The following is a 15,705-nucleotide window of genomic DNA, read 5'->3' on the forward strand; positions in this document are numbered from 1 at the left end:
TGGACCTATCCCTTGACTGTGACCTACGATGTGATTTCCCATAAGTAGTGTTGTTTATGGCGCGAGACCTGCTAGGGCTGCGCGAAAACTTATGAAACTGCCTGTAGCCTGGCGTCTGTGATCGAGGCCTCGTCATGTTTGGTTGTTTGGTCTGCCTGCTTTCGGGTCACGATCGATTTTGTTCTCTGTTTGGGGTCGGTGTAGATGTTTTCACTGATACTGTCTCAGGTACCCTCATTCTACTAGAATGTGCATGTGTGTCGACCATACCTGCTTTACTGCACTGCATCTCTACCTCGTTCATTAAGTCTAGCAAGCACATGCCTGGGGTGTACGCGATCGTCTTGGCGATCTTAAGGGTCCTATCAGGTAATTTACACAAGGCAGCTACATAACCAATGATGTCCACGACGAGGTCTGGGAACATCTTTCCATCATCTGTTATCCAATTTGAGTTTTCCAAAGTAACTAACAATGTTCTTTTGATTGTGGAGACATCAGCTGTTATTTCACTGAGCACATGGTTTGTAGTGTGCTCCCTTACAAGATCTACAATTTTACGTAATTCTGGAATTATACCTGGCAAGAAGTTCATACCTCCAGAAAATTTCTTCAAAAGTTCAGTTTTAAATTCATCATATGTCCTAGCTTTATGAAGCTTATCTGAGCGCAATAAATTGCTTGCTGGACATCTTTCCTGGCTTATGCAAAATGAAAAAATAGCAATTTTCTCTTGTTCATCTAGTATGTGGCGCTTGATGAACATTTGTTTGCACTGACTGACTAATGAAATGACATCAATGCGATCTTTTTCTGTGTCAGAGAATTTTGGGGCAGTTTTATCCTCATGATACACAAACACTTGGGGTGTGGTTGTTAGATCAGCGGTATTTGTTTCTTGATTCATTTTCATTGTTTGCTCTGTTAATTCAACTGGACTTGTTTACCGTTGTGTGAGGGAATGGTGGAATATGTACGACCAGACCGGTGAACCCTGTTAAGTATATTGGCATACGTGTGCAGGTCAGCGACAAAGTCCTCACTTGCTACGTCAGAGGGGGTTTCCCACTCATCATCTGAAACTGCCGTATTTGTTTCTTGGTCTTTAGTTTGTGGTGAGGTTTGTACAAGGGGTGGGTTGCCTTGGTGCTCTCTTAATTGTGAGTCTGTTGTTGTGGCAAATTGTGTGTCATCTGGTGTGTTGCCTTGGTGCTCTCTTAATTGTGAGTCTGTTGTTGTGGCTAATTGTGTGTCATCTGGTATTAACGTGGGTGGTGGCGAAAATATTCCTGTCATTAAGATATGGTGTTATGAAATACGCCTTTTGTTTATTTATGTCCTAACAAAATAGATGAGTTAATAAGTTGAAATAAATGATAGATAGTGAGTGTGTAAGTGTATATATGGAAATAAGTAAAAAAGTTGAATATAGCTAATTTTAGCACTGAGAAGAAATGAGTAAGTATAATTTTACCCACTTGATACAGATCGTAGAGGTGTGTCGATACAAAAGTCGATCTCGGAAGAAAAATGCAGGGTTGATTGAAGATCTCTTGATGATTCTAGTGCTGTGTTGATGGACGATATTACTCAGGAAATTCCATGGCCTGGTGCTTGTGGTGGTTAACAGCTGTCCCAGGCAAACCACAGCATAGAACGTCGAATTTCCAACTCAATACTGTGGAAATAAATGAGTATGAGTAGGAGCTTTGTGAATAATGAGTAATGAGTAGTGGGTGAGAAGTGCCTGGTGTCAGTCACACGTTGCTTGGCGTGGCAAACTCGCGTTGTGATGTCATCTTAGCACATGGTGACGTCGGCTTCCCACACTGGTAGCTGTGGTGAATACTGAGTAGCGATGCTTAAGCTGGGTAAAGAAAGGTGAGTAAGTCGCGTTATAAATGTGGATCTGGTGTTTTGCTGCGTGTCTTGACCTCTTCACTCCTGTGTCAGCGGTGGAGGTTGGGTGGATGTAGCAGAGAGAGGAGGGTGAGGTCTGGTTGTTGTGAGTTGTGAGTCGTATCTCACTCTTCCTTTTTTTTTTCTTTCTTTCTTTCTTGATGTATTCTCGGTCCTTTTTTCTTGTGATTTACTCGTTGTAGGATGAAGACTGCCGCTACTTGTACGTGCGTGTAGAAGATTATACAGACGACTCGTAGAGTTGTTACTTGTAGTTGATTGTAGATGGCTGTAGTTCGTTGGTTCGTCGTAGAAATTTCAAGATTGTTTGTATCAGTACTTTGTTAAACTACTTGCAAGGCGTCCTATGATCTCTTCACCTCTACATCAGCGTGATGATCGGGGAGACGGAGGGGGCTGGTTGGAGAGAATACTGTCAGGAGCTGGTTGTGAGTTGTTGGTTGTGAGAGGTATTTTTTTGTTTTCAATCTTGATATTTTGTAGGAATCACCGTTGATTCGTAGACAAGGTTCGTATACGTTCGCTGCTACCAAATGTCATAAAAAGACTTTGTAGTTACTTGTAGAGAAGTTATCCATTAGACTTGTGGACGAGCGGTTGTTATACTTGAGTTGTTTGTAAGTAGATAATCTTGGTTCCCATTTGTCATGCAATGACAGGAGAGGTAAAGAATAGTATGGGACTATTTTTATTTGTCTTGGAAATATTAACAAAGTCTCTCACACACGAGTGAGTATAAGCAGAGTTCCGCTAGCTACCTCCCTGTCTCGCTCTCTCTCTCTCTCTCTCTCTTCCAAGTTGCTAAGCCTTTCTCCCCAGTACCTGCCGATTCTATGGCCTCTCTCCTTCTGAGCTCTCTTTCCTAAATTCTGGTGAAACAGGGGTCGTGTCACGTGTGTTACACTGTGGTTGGAAAGTTCCAGAAACCTGTGTGTGAGTATATGTGTATGTCACTAGGCTTTGTTCTCCTGCTGTTTCGCTGACAAACTAACTGCATCATCTCCTGACATTGCTACTTCCTAATCTGTCGTCAGCTTTTCCTCAGTTTAACTTGCAAGATCATTTCCCATTCCCAAGCTCGCATAGAGCTGTCTATCTGTCTATTTATCTATCTATCTATTATGATTTGTAAATATAATATGGACTCATAACACTACCATCGTCCTTTCAGGGTACAGGGAGTGAAATGAGGAGCGTTTGTACAGGCAGGCTGCAGAGCTGGCCACTTATACTGGTGCCAGGGAGTGAAATGAGAAGCGTTTGTACAGGCAGGTAGCCGGGCCGGCCAGTTATACTAGTACCAGGGAGTGATGGCGTGCCTCTCCAGCACCAGTGAATCGATGAGTGAGTCAGACAACGGTCCAGGATATTTGGTCGTGTCTGGGAAGGAGCCTCTTAAGGGAATAATAATCATATCCTGCCAAGGATACTCCATGACAGCTAGTTGTTTTTCTTTCTATTTCCATGTTGTATTGCCACCCGGGACGCAGGCCTGTCACGTACTCTTTGACTCCTTCAGCCTGAGTACGTCATTTCAGTCTTGCTGTCTCCGAACGACTTTATTCACATTAGGTTGCGCTCCCAGGATGAATTAACATGACAGCTGACAGTCTGAGTAAAATGAAAGATACGTCGTCGTAGTAACAAGGCTAATTTTTTGAACTGCGGTAGCCGACTATGGATTCCAATATGGCTCGTACGAAGCTGTATGAGAGTACATGGCAGTTTTTTTTTTTTTTTTTTACTTGGATAGAGTATATATGTGTGTTATATATGTAGGTTTAGTGTGGGAGGACGTAGAATATTGTTTAAGAGAATAAGCTGCTCCAAACTCAGTATCAGTGGAAGAGAAATAGATCAACAATCAAAAATGGCCCGGTGCTATGGTCCTGTTGGCTGGAATACTGCACTACTTGACTGTGTGTGTGTGTGTGTGTGTGTGTGTGTGTGTGTGTGTGTGTGTGTGTGTGTGTGAGAGAGAGAGAGAGAGAGAGAGAGAGAGAGAGAGAGAGAGAGAGAGTCTCTTGTTCATAATTTTAATTTCTCACTTTGCTTTTAATTTTTTGTGTTACCATCACGTCTTACTTTTTTCTCAGTTTCTCTTACACTGTATTCAGTATCACGAGGTTACTTTAATCGGCCTTGGAATGAGCCGCAGTAAAGCTTCACGAGCCGCACTGATACGATGAAAGATTTTTTTATGGCGGATCTTGGGTAGCGGCTGGAAAGACTTAATGGGATAGTAGTAATGCAGCAGCTTAGCTGTAGACATAGCCTAGGAGAGTGAGGGAGGGAGTTCTAAGTTCCTAATAATTTTAACGCCTAGGTGACGATAGACCACTCCTAAGCTGAATTAATTATCCCCTGGTCAGAAGAATAAGCTACTTATGATTTATTTCGGTATTTATAGGGTTAACTTTCAGTACGATGACGCCTTTATTACTTTATTCCTTTATTTCTTTATTATTTCGTTACTATATTCTTTATTACTTTATTTTTTTATTATTTTGTTACTATATTAATTTATTACTTTATATCTTTATTACTTTATTATTTTATTGCTTTATTCGTTTTTCCGCCTGACACCTTTATTTAGCCTCGGATAGCCCTCATCGTTGTCAGTGGGTAATGCGTGGTATAGCTTATATATATATATATATATATATATATATATATATATATATATATATATATATATATAATTCTTTTTTTAGAAAACTCCCTGCGAATTATATATATTTGTCTGGAGAGAATAAGTATTAGATACAAACGGCATACCAGTACTGAAGGAGTTTAGGGTCTTGTCTGTTTATCATTAACTTGTCTGGAGAAAGCCAGAATAAAATAAAAACAGGCGACATCGTACCAGAAACAGCTAAAGCTCTTGTCTGTCTTAAAAAAAAAAAAATCTGGAGATAGCAATAACAGGATGTAGACCTTAAAGACGTTATGGTAGTGAATGGGTTACGGTTCTTTTCCCAGTAAAATCCATCTTGAAGGAGCAGAGGATAAGAATGAAGGACGAGGGAGCAGAAGAGTACTGGAGGAGGTTGGAGCCGCGAGGGATACCAATGGATCTGAAAACGAGAAGAGAACGTTCAAGGAGGCAGAAAATTATGCAGGTGGTCTGAGAAAAGGTTAGACGATCCTGCCAAGAGGAGAGTCTTGGGAGATAACTGGAAACATTTGTGTGAGAAAGAAAAATTTGCTGTCGAAGTCTGGATCAGGACAAAATAGAAAGAAAGTGGGTACGAAAGACTTGAGGGAATTAAACGATACATAAAAAATAAAATCAATACTTGAAGGCAAGAGTAAATATATTGAGACGAAATATGCAAGACCAAATCAATATATCTGGAAGAGCTGGAGAGGATGGGGACGCTGGAAGAGAGTTTTAGATTCAAAAGCTGAAGGGGAGAAACTTACTTAGAAAGCAGAAAGAGCCTGGTAGAAAAAAAGAGAAAAAAGAAAAAGAAAAACGAAGTAAAGGTGCACTATAAGAGACCTGAATGACTGCGGTTGAGTCGTAGTGATGGATGACAAAATATAAAGATACAAAGGAAAGGCTACTAAAGGCGTTTGTTACGATACTTTGGAAGGTGTGGCCAGAGGAGTGTACTACATTGTAGTCTACCCACCACAGTTTGGCTTCTTCCTTTGCAGAGAACTTCAAGCAGCTGTTAGGGAAAATAAAACTACGGCTGTACATCCATTCCATGGCACCGCTCCGTTGGAAGCACAGTTTTAGGGGGGAGGCGGTGGCTCAATCGGTAGAGAGTTGACCTGCAGTCCTGACGGACCCGGGTTCAAATCCCGCTGAGGCAGGGAACAGTTTAAGGATTTGAATTTCATAAAATCAGACTTTACTGATTGTCACGAATCAATTCGCGACATTTCCTTTTTGTGAGAAGCCACGAACTATTAGTGGAAAACTCACTGTGTATCGCTCAGTTAACCGTTTCTCTCTCCATTTCGGGGTATACTTTTCAAAATCATTCGTCACCGTTTTCAGGGGTGACCGATTTGATGCACGTCACTAAGTGCGCTACTGAGCGATACTATTGTTTCTTTATCGTTCGCCTCTGCTTCCCTCAACCGTTAGCCACGCCTTGCGTCCTGCCCATACAATGTATTTGAATTCAGTCTTGTGTTTGCTGTGACGGAGAAAGGGTCTGTGCTCAGAAGTGGAGAGGTCAGCTAGCACCCCAAGCTCCATTAGTACAGTTAATCCCAGTACTCCCACCTTAGTGGTGATACATAGTATTCATCGACTGGTATTTCTTTTGTGTATTTTGTAGTTTTAAGAGCTTAGTTAAGGTGTTTTTCCTAGGCGTAAGTATTTAGCTTCTGTGTGAGTGAGCGAGTGCGTCTCATTTAATTTGATTTGAAATGTAATGTTAAATTTATTTTTGTGATTAATAAATTTAACAGTTCTATTTCTTGAGCTTAATGTAGAGTAAAAATCTTGTTTCATTTCTCCATAATTAAGCTTATTTTCCATACAGCTCCTAGCTTGCATAAACGTTTGCTATTCATAACTGGTACTTAGACCAGTCTTGTTGTATTAACTTAAAATCCGTTGTGCCAGGAGTTAATGCATCAGCAAGAACCTGATGTTATTATTATTAGTATTAGTTATTTATTGTCAGGGGTGATGTAACTTTCTCCAGAGGCTAACAGTACAGTAAGTCAGCAATTGTGAGTAATTAGTCTCTGCTGTGTACTGTTGAGGAAGTTTATACATTCTCGTTCAGAGAATCGGGCTAAGCCAACGTAAAGTAATCGTTGCTTGATGTAGCAAGACAACCATTGTCTCTGCTCTTCAATATTATTGAATATTATCAATTTAAATAATATTTAACCATTTATATCAAAATTACCGAGATATTATAAAAACCCCGTGACAATTGGCTTAATTCTGCCAGGGATATTAACTCCTAGCTCTTAAAGCTATTCATGAGATAGTGCTCACTCATTCATATTTAGGTATTTATCATTAAAGTTTATAGGCACAAGCTTACTGGTGTTTACCCTTAATTTAGCAAGTGAATTTTGCTTTATTAATCAATAGAATACTTAACTCTAGTTTATTTTTGGTAACGCCAGACAATTTTATTCGCTTCTGGGAAGTCGCCGTACCATTGTGTTTATTATTGAGTCTTCCCAGTCATTTACATTTTTGATTTATTCTTTGCCAGTTAACTGGATAAGACTGGTCACCACTAGCTTGTGTCTGTACTCTTTACTTTTGTTTATTAGTATTCGTCGCTAAGCAGTCAGTACTCAGTTTCGGTTTGCTTAATAAATTAGCGAAATGGCTACTACTGTATTTTTACAGGAAGCCAAAGAAATGGGTCTTTCGGACCCAACCGAAATTAAAGAGTATATACTCTCACGGCATAATCAGGAGCAGCAGCGCGAGAATGATGCCCGTGAAGAGCGTAAGATTCAGCGCGAATACGAGCGAGAACAGCTAACAACGTGAAAGAGAGCGTGCATATGAACAAGAGCAGCGTGAGAAAGAGCGCGAGTATGAGCGAGAACAGCGCGAATACGAGCAAAAACAACGCGAGCTCGAGTTAGAAAAAGAGCGAGAGCAGCGTGAACACGAGCAAAAACAGCGCGAACTCGACTTGGAACACGAGCGAGAACAGCGTGAGGAACGAGAGAAAGAACGAGAACATGAACTTGAAGTGCTGAAGCTCAAGCGAGATTCCTTGGCTTCAGACACGTCTGGTGCAGTTGGTCCAAGCTCCACGAGCGTTCCCCCTGCACATGTCCTGGCGACCCCACGCATCAAGCTTCCTTCATACAAGGAAAGCGAGCGAATTGAGCCGTACATAGCTCGTTTTGAGGACATGGCAGACATGTATCAACTGGATGAGGCAGCTAAGCGGATCCAATTTCTTAGCCTATTTGAGGGCCCTGCCCTCGATATTCTCCACAGAATTCGTGGAGACAATCTCACATATGAGATGATGAAAGCTGCACTCATTAAGGCGTATGGTCTCACAGTAGACGACGCCAAAGTTCAGTTCATGCGAGCTCGTCTCCAAGACAAGGAGACAGCTGTTCAGTTCCTTGATCGTCTCACAGCTTACTTAAATGAGTGGATGGAGAAAGATGAAACTCCTTCCACGCGTGAGGGGATAATTGACCTTATGCTGCGTACACAGCTAGAGAGGTCGTGGCCTGCTGAGCTCATAGCACAGCTTAAGATCTGCCAGGTGAAAGATGCCAGCCAAATGGCAGAGAAGGCTGACGCATTCTTTACTGCATACGGGTATCAAACTCGTAAGCAGCAAAACACCTGGAACAGAAAACCTGATAAATCTGGGAAACCATCTCAGATTGAACCCCAGCAAAAAGGCCATTCTCAGAGTAATGGCCAAGGTCCAAAACCGCAGTGGAAGGACCAGGGGCAAAACACTCAGAAACCTGAGTGGAAGAGGTACAACAAGTACCCTAATCAACAGCAGTATCAGCCACGCAACCGACCGTCGGGACAAACTTTTTCACCACCAGCTCAAAAGAGGCAGGAAGCGAATGCAGCCTTCATTCCTCAGCAGCAGCCTGGTGGTCACGTCCCTACCAGTGTGGGTACTTTTCCCACAGTTCACTAGTCCCACAGTGACAGTGAACCCCCTCCACAGATGGCCAATGTTCCATCTCCCCAATATAACCCTCAAGGCACAATGTTTGCCACATCAATTCAGCAGCCTCATGAGTGGCTAGCTGCTTCCTCCACAGGCCCTCCCACAGGTGACAGTACCTTCCTTGTTCAGCCAGGGTTTGTGGGAGACATTCCTGTGAAGGTCCTGAGAGACAATGGTTCCTCAGGTTGCTCTGTTAAGCAGAGTCTAGTTCGGCCTGAGCAGTATACAGGTCGACAGATCCATGCAAAGCTTATTGATGGATCAGTGAGATTGTTCCCTGAGGCATGTATCCAGGTGGCATCTCCATTTTATACTGGTACGACACTTGCAGTTGTCATGCCAGAGCCTCTATTTGACTTAATAGTAGGCACATTCAAGGAGTCAAGGATAGTTGCTCCTGATGATGACGCTACTCAGACTTCGGCTGCTGCGGTAACACGAGCCATGACTGAGGCTCCAGACTGTGTCACCCCAGTGATCATTGAATCGCCGCAAGATCTGATGTGTAGTCAACTTGTTGTGCAAGAACAACATTCTGACCCGACACTTGCTACCGTGCGGAACAAACAAAAGGGTCGAGTGATTAAGTATTCACGGGGAGGTCGAGCCAAGTTCCTTCGTAAACAAGGACGGCTCTACCGTGAGTCACGAACACCCGAGGGCGAGGTTCGACTGCAGTTTGTCGTTCCCGCCAAGTACCGCCTAGCAGTGTTACAATGGGGTCATTGTTCAGCCTCAGGAGGTCACATGGGGAAAAGGAAGACCCAGGGCCATATCCGAGCTGACTTTTTCTGGCCAGGGATGGGACGGGACATAAATAGTTTTCTCCGTTCCTGCAGTGTGTGCCAAAGTATCGCCACTACTCAGGGACATGCCCTTCCTGTGCCATTTATAACCACACCTGTAATCTCTGAGTCAGTTGAGAGACAGGGTAGTGGTGAAGTGGGTGCAGACCTGACGTCTCGCCCATTGGCCCCACAGGACACATTATGTCCAGGGCCTGTACATACATATTGTACTGTAGGTTAAGGGGGAAGTTCGAGAGAGAACTCCGCAGAGGCGACTTGAGGCTATGGAAGACCCAAGTTTGCACAAGGATTCTCAGCTTCCCGATACTAATATAAGTATTGTAGGTTAAGGGGGAAGTTCGAGAGAGAACTCCGCAGAGGCGACTTGAGGCTATGGAAGACCCAAGTTTGCACAAGGATTCTCAGCTTCCCGATACTAATATAAGTATTGTAGGTTAAGGGGGAAGTGAGAGCTCCGCAGAGGTGACTTGAGGCTATGGAAGACCCAAGTTTGCACGAGGATTCTCAGCTTTCCGGTACTAATATAAGTACTGTAGGTTAAGGGGGAAGTGAGAACTCTGCAGAGGCGACTTGAGGCTATGGAAGACCCAAGTTTGCACAAGGTTTCTCAGCTCTCCGATATTAATATAAGTACTGTAGGTTGAGGCGCAGGTTGAGGACCCGTGTGCAGTTCGAGGCTATGGAAGACCCGAGTTTGCACAGGGATTCTCAACTTGCTGACCATAATCGTGTGCTATAATTAATGGCGACCTCGAATGTACGTCGTAGCACTGACTGCTAGGCAGAGAGAGTAATTGTAACATGATAAAATTTTGTCTCATTGACACTTTTGATGCTCCACCTCAATTGGTTTTGCAGGTTCAGCAATGGGTGTAGCAGTTTTGCTGAGCGGACCAGCTGATCGTCTGCCGCACGCTGCCGCCTCTTCTCCTCTGCCTTCGTCGTCGCCATATTATTTACTGTGTCATTTTACACGTAGGTACAGTTACACTACAACTGTCACACCTACACCGTGTATTACATACACTACGCTACACAACAATTAGTTGTCAGTGTAAATGTAGCGAATTTTCGCTCAGTTTGACCTGAGTACAGGATTTTCACCGTCGTCACGGAGTTTTTCCCTCAAGCTTGCTTCTATTAACGTAAATACGAGGTTTTTTTCACTCACTGGCGACTGCGATTTTCTCCTGTAGCAGGATAGCACACACACCACAGTGTGAATCTTGTGTGACTGAGTTAGGATTTATATATATGTATATTGAAATCTTTCTTCTGAAGGAAGAAAGATTTAATTTTCATGGGGCGTAATGTCACGAATCAATTCGCGACATTTCCTTTTTGTGAGAAGCCACGAACTATTAGTGGAAAACTCACTGTGTATCGCTCAGTTAACCGTTTCTCTCTCCATTTCGGGGTATACTTTTCAAAATCATTCGTCACCGTTTTCAGGGGTGACCGATTTGATGCACGTCACTAAGTGCGCTACTGAGCGATACTATTGTTTCTTTATCGTTCGCCTCTGCTTCCCTCAACCGTTAGCCACGCCTTGCGTCCTGCCCATACAATGTATTTGAATTCAGTCTTGTGTTTGCTGTGACGGAGAAAGGGTCTGTGCTCAGAAGTGGAGAGGTCAGCTAGCACCCCAAGCTCCATTAGTACAGTTAATCCCAGTACTCCCACCTTAGTGGTGATACATAGTATTCATCGACTGGTATTTCTTTTGTGTATTTTGTAGTTTTAAGAGCTTAGTTAAGGTGTTTTTCCTAGGCGTAAGTATTTAGCTTCTGTGTGAGTGAGCGAGTGCGTCTCATTTAATTTGATTTGAAATGTAATGTTAAATTTATTTTTGTGATTAATAAATTTAACAGTTCTATTTCTTGAGCTTAATGTAGAGTAAAAATCTTGTTTCATTTCTCCATAATTAAGCTTATTTTCCATACAGCTCCTAGCTTGCATAAACGTTTGCTATTCATAACTGGTACTTAGACCAGTCTTGTTGTATTAACTTAAAATCCGTTGTGCCAGGAGTTAATGCATCAGCAAGAACCTGATGTTATTATTATTAGTATTAGTTATTTATTGTCAGGGGTGATGTAACTTTCTCCAGAGGCTAACAGTACAGTAAGTCAGCAATTGTGAGTAATTAGTCTCTGCTGTGTACTGTTGAGGAAGTTTATACATTCTCGTTCTCAGAGAATCGTGCTAAGCCAACGTAAAGTAATCGTTGCTTGATGTAGCAAGACAACCATTGTCTCTGCTCTTCAATATTATTGAATATTATCAATTTAAATAATATTTAACCATTTATATCAAAATTACCGAGATATTATAAAAACCCCGTGACACTGATCTACCAGAAGACCCGCCGACATGTCGTAAAAATACCCCCGCCAATACCAATACATCAGACGTATATGAGTCAACTCTAGCATGTATTCAGTATGGACGATGGGTGTTAGCGCCGAAGTGGTGACATGTAGAGGTGTGCGGTACGTAGGAGGACTACTGGGCCTTGAAATCAGGCTGTGAAGCCTATGCCCAGAGTCGGTCACATAAAAAAAAAAAAAAAAAAAAAAAATCTTACAGCCTCGTGATGGAAAGGTGACAGTATTAGGCCAAGTAAAAGTGGACAGAGTATAGAAGTAAGCAATAGATAGACTGGAAGACAGTATAGAGGGCACAGAGAGTGATAAAGTTATTTGGAGAGACATATAAACCAGAGGTGAGGGTGTTATTATTAATGATAAGTAAAAAAAAAAAAGTCATCCCGGGAGAGTGATGACAGCACTGTTGTGAATATTCCGGAAGATGGCGACGTAGAGCATAACCTGTTTGAAAGTCAAAAAAAGGGGGAGGGGATTCTGAAAGCATATACAGTACAAGATAAAAGGGAGACGAATAAAATAGGTATCATAATGTGAAGATGTAAAGGAAATAAATTGGGCTGCTTTACGAGGAAGTTAGTGTTAGATGAAGTTAGTGTTACTATGACAGAGAGGGACTTGCCTGGGCTTGTTGAGGAAGGGAAGTTTGGAAGAGTGTGGCGGAAGAGGAACCTGGAGACGGATGGCTTGATGACGTCATTGGAAGATACTGTTACGAGAGGGAACCAGGGAGTGAAAGACAGCAGCGTGTAAGATGGGTTTGCAAAAACGTAACCTGGATGAATATGCAGGAAGAGGACACTGGAATGTAATCTCAAAGATGGGTTTGCAGAAATGTAACCTGAGAGAATATACAGAAAAAAGGTACTGGAATGTGATCTAAAAGAAAATCAGGAACAGAATGCTGAAGGGTACTGAGGGAACAATGCTGAAAGGGATGGATGTAAGTGAAGGTCCAAGAAGGACATTTACACATATGAGAGTTATACATAGAAGGGACCTGATATGTCCTTACCTGATGGAACTGAGCCAGTCTCACAACTTATATACTAAGTTGTGGTTGCAGGAAATTATATGGACTTTAGTAATGAGGCAAGAATGAGTCTTCTTGGTTGTTAGTAAATTCAGTCATTTAATATAACTAAATATAACAACCAATGAGTCTCCTTGGTTGTTAGTAAATTCAATCATTTAATAAAACTAAATCTAACAACCAACTCAGCCGAAAGGGATCAGGTTTTGTCCGGGACGATGTGGGAAAATATGCAAGAAGACTGTTTTGTTAAGGATAAGAGGATATTGTACGAAGTGAACCTAAAAGACGGTACTGTGGGAGACGGTGGACTGGAAGAGGGAAAGCCTTGAAAACTATTGTGAAACTTGGTGTAAAAGACAACCAAGAAAAGACATGTGAATTACGGACCAGGAACTGTACTGTGGGGCGGGGTCATGCACGAGGTACTTGTAAGAGAGGCACCTGGAGGAAAAATGCTGAAGAAAAATCACCAGAAATTAGTGTTGTGATAGCGACACCTAGAAGGGTGCTGGGAAACGCTGCAAGAGGATGTTAAGAAACGTGGCCATAAACCAAGCACTGTATAAGAAATAAATTTATAAAAGGGTGAAGGAAACTGATGCCGTGTTCAAAAGTGAAAAAACATTTTAAGTAAAAGATTTGGAAGAGGCAGTAATGTAAGAGAGTGTTGTTTGAAGGGAAAGTGTTGCAAGAGAGAGCCTGGAAGAGGGTACTGTGAGCTGGAAGGACCTGGAACAATACCAAGGAAGAGGATCCTTTAAGAAAGTGATATGAGAGAGACTCCTGGAAGAGACTTGTGCAAGGAACACGTGGAGTTGTGACAGAAAATAATAAACAGTACAGTAAACAACATTGTCTTCATATAACTTGTATTTTGTGATGTAGGTAAAAATGAAACTGAGAGGGACCTGGGAGGGAGGAAATTTCCACATCCACCAATGACAGTAGTATTGTTTATTGCTAAAAGTAAATAGTTCCGACCGACGTAAACTCCATGCAGATATAAATAGAGATGTTACTGTAATTGGGAATGTGTGTATAGCAAAATAAGGTGAGCGAGGGGGTGGATGAGGAAGAGGAAGGGAAAAGCGGCAGGGCTAGATGTCGAGGTGAGAGAGAGAGAGAGAGAGAGAGAGAGAGAGAGAGAGAGAGAGAGAGAGAGAGAAGTGGGGTAATAAGAGAGAGGGAAAGCTCTATCAGGTGTTTTTATGAGAGACAAACGTCAAAAAAAAAATGTTCTTAGATAAAAAGACATTTATATTGAAATATTGGATGAGGGTATTTTGAGAAAACACCCAAGAAAGGAGTGATGGAATGTGTCGTGAGAAGAAAGCTGGAAGAATTCTATGAACTTGAAAAGGACGTAAAGGCGACTAGTGCAAGATAAGTTCCTGGAAGATTGCTAAAAGACTGGGTAATTGAAGGGGTTTTAGAGGAGAGGGTTGGAAGTAAAGAGCCTGGATGTGAGTGCCAGAAAAAAAGGGGGACTTTGAGGGCTGAACAAAAGGAAATTGTTTTGGGAAGGGAAAGAGGATATTGCACTAGTGAGTCATAGTAGAGAGAATGGTGGAAAAAGATGGAGGTGGGAGAAGTGAAAGAGAGTCTGGGAAAGGGGTCTGTAGTAAGATGCCTTAAAGAGGGTCATGGAAAGAAGATGCCGATAAGAAGTTGCCGGTAAGATCCCCACACAAGATGCCGGTAAAAAGTTGCCTCTAAGTTGTATGGAAGAAGATGCCGGAAAGATGCCGGTAAGAAGATGCCAGTAAGAAGATGCAAGTAAGTATATGTCTGGAAGAAGATGCAGGTAAGATGCCGGCAAGAAGCTGCGTGTCAGAGTGTGATGTAATGCGAGTGGTGTTCCGTGCCTGGGTGACAGACAGCCTGGGACGACACCCTCTGTAATTGCCACCCAGAGCCAATTTGTACCCTTCTCCTTCCCCTGCACCATCACACTTTTTCCTTACATCTCTTACTCTCGTACTTGTCCTTTCCCCTTATCAGTAGCTTCTTTTCATTTCCTCCCATCCTTTTCATTGTTCTGACATCTTCCCTTCCCATTTGGTTTACTCTGTAATTTTCATTTTTACATATGCTAAACTCTCTCTCTCTCTCTCTCTCTCTTTCTCTTTGTTTTACCATCTTTTAATGTTAACCTAGTAACCTTCCGACGGTTTTATCCAGCGTAGGAGTGAGCTGTCGTCCTCGAAGGGGTACGCAGAACTCTACATTCCCATTCTCTTTTTTACAACACCCAGGCGGTGGCTCAATCGGTAGAGAGGTGGCCTGCGGTCCTAACGGACCCGGGTTCAAATCCCACTGGGGCAGGGAACAGTTCAAGGATTTGAATTTCATAAAAATCAGCCTTTACTGATCTATCAGAAGACCCGCCGACATGTCGTAAAAAAAAAACCGCTAATACCAATACACCAGTCCTGTATGAGACAGCCCTAGGATGCATTCAGTATGGATGGTGGGTGTTAGCGCCGAAGTGGTGACATGTAGAGGTGTGCGTTACGTAGGAGGACTGCTGGGCCTTGAAAGCAGGCAGTAAAGCCTATGCCCAGAGTCGGACACATAAAAAAAAAAAAAAAAAGCTCCGGGAGACTGCAAGACCTACAAAGTTTTCAGCCCTTCTCCCTCCACTTCCTGTTTTCTCTCCCTCCCTTCAGTCTTTCCTCTTCCTCTCTCTCCTCGTCCCCTTCATTCTTTCCTCCACCACCCTTTTCTTTCCTTCCCTACCCCATTCTTTTTACCTCTCCCTCCCCCTTCTCTCCTACTTGTTTATGTTGCCTTCCATCTCTTCCTCTTCACATCAAATTTTAATACCTCTTCCAACCCACTGCCATATATTTTCCATTACCCAGTCTCCTCGCTCGACCTAAGCTGCGACCCGTCTC

The sequence above is a fragment of the Coenobita brevimanus genome, chromosome 63 (genome assembly GCF_032717465.1).
Source record: "Coenobita brevimanus isolate Jiangsu-jjx chromosome 63, ASM3271746v2, whole genome shotgun sequence".
In the NCBI taxonomy this organism is placed as follows: Eukaryota; Metazoa; Arthropoda; class Malacostraca; order Decapoda; family Coenobitidae; genus Coenobita; species Coenobita brevimanus.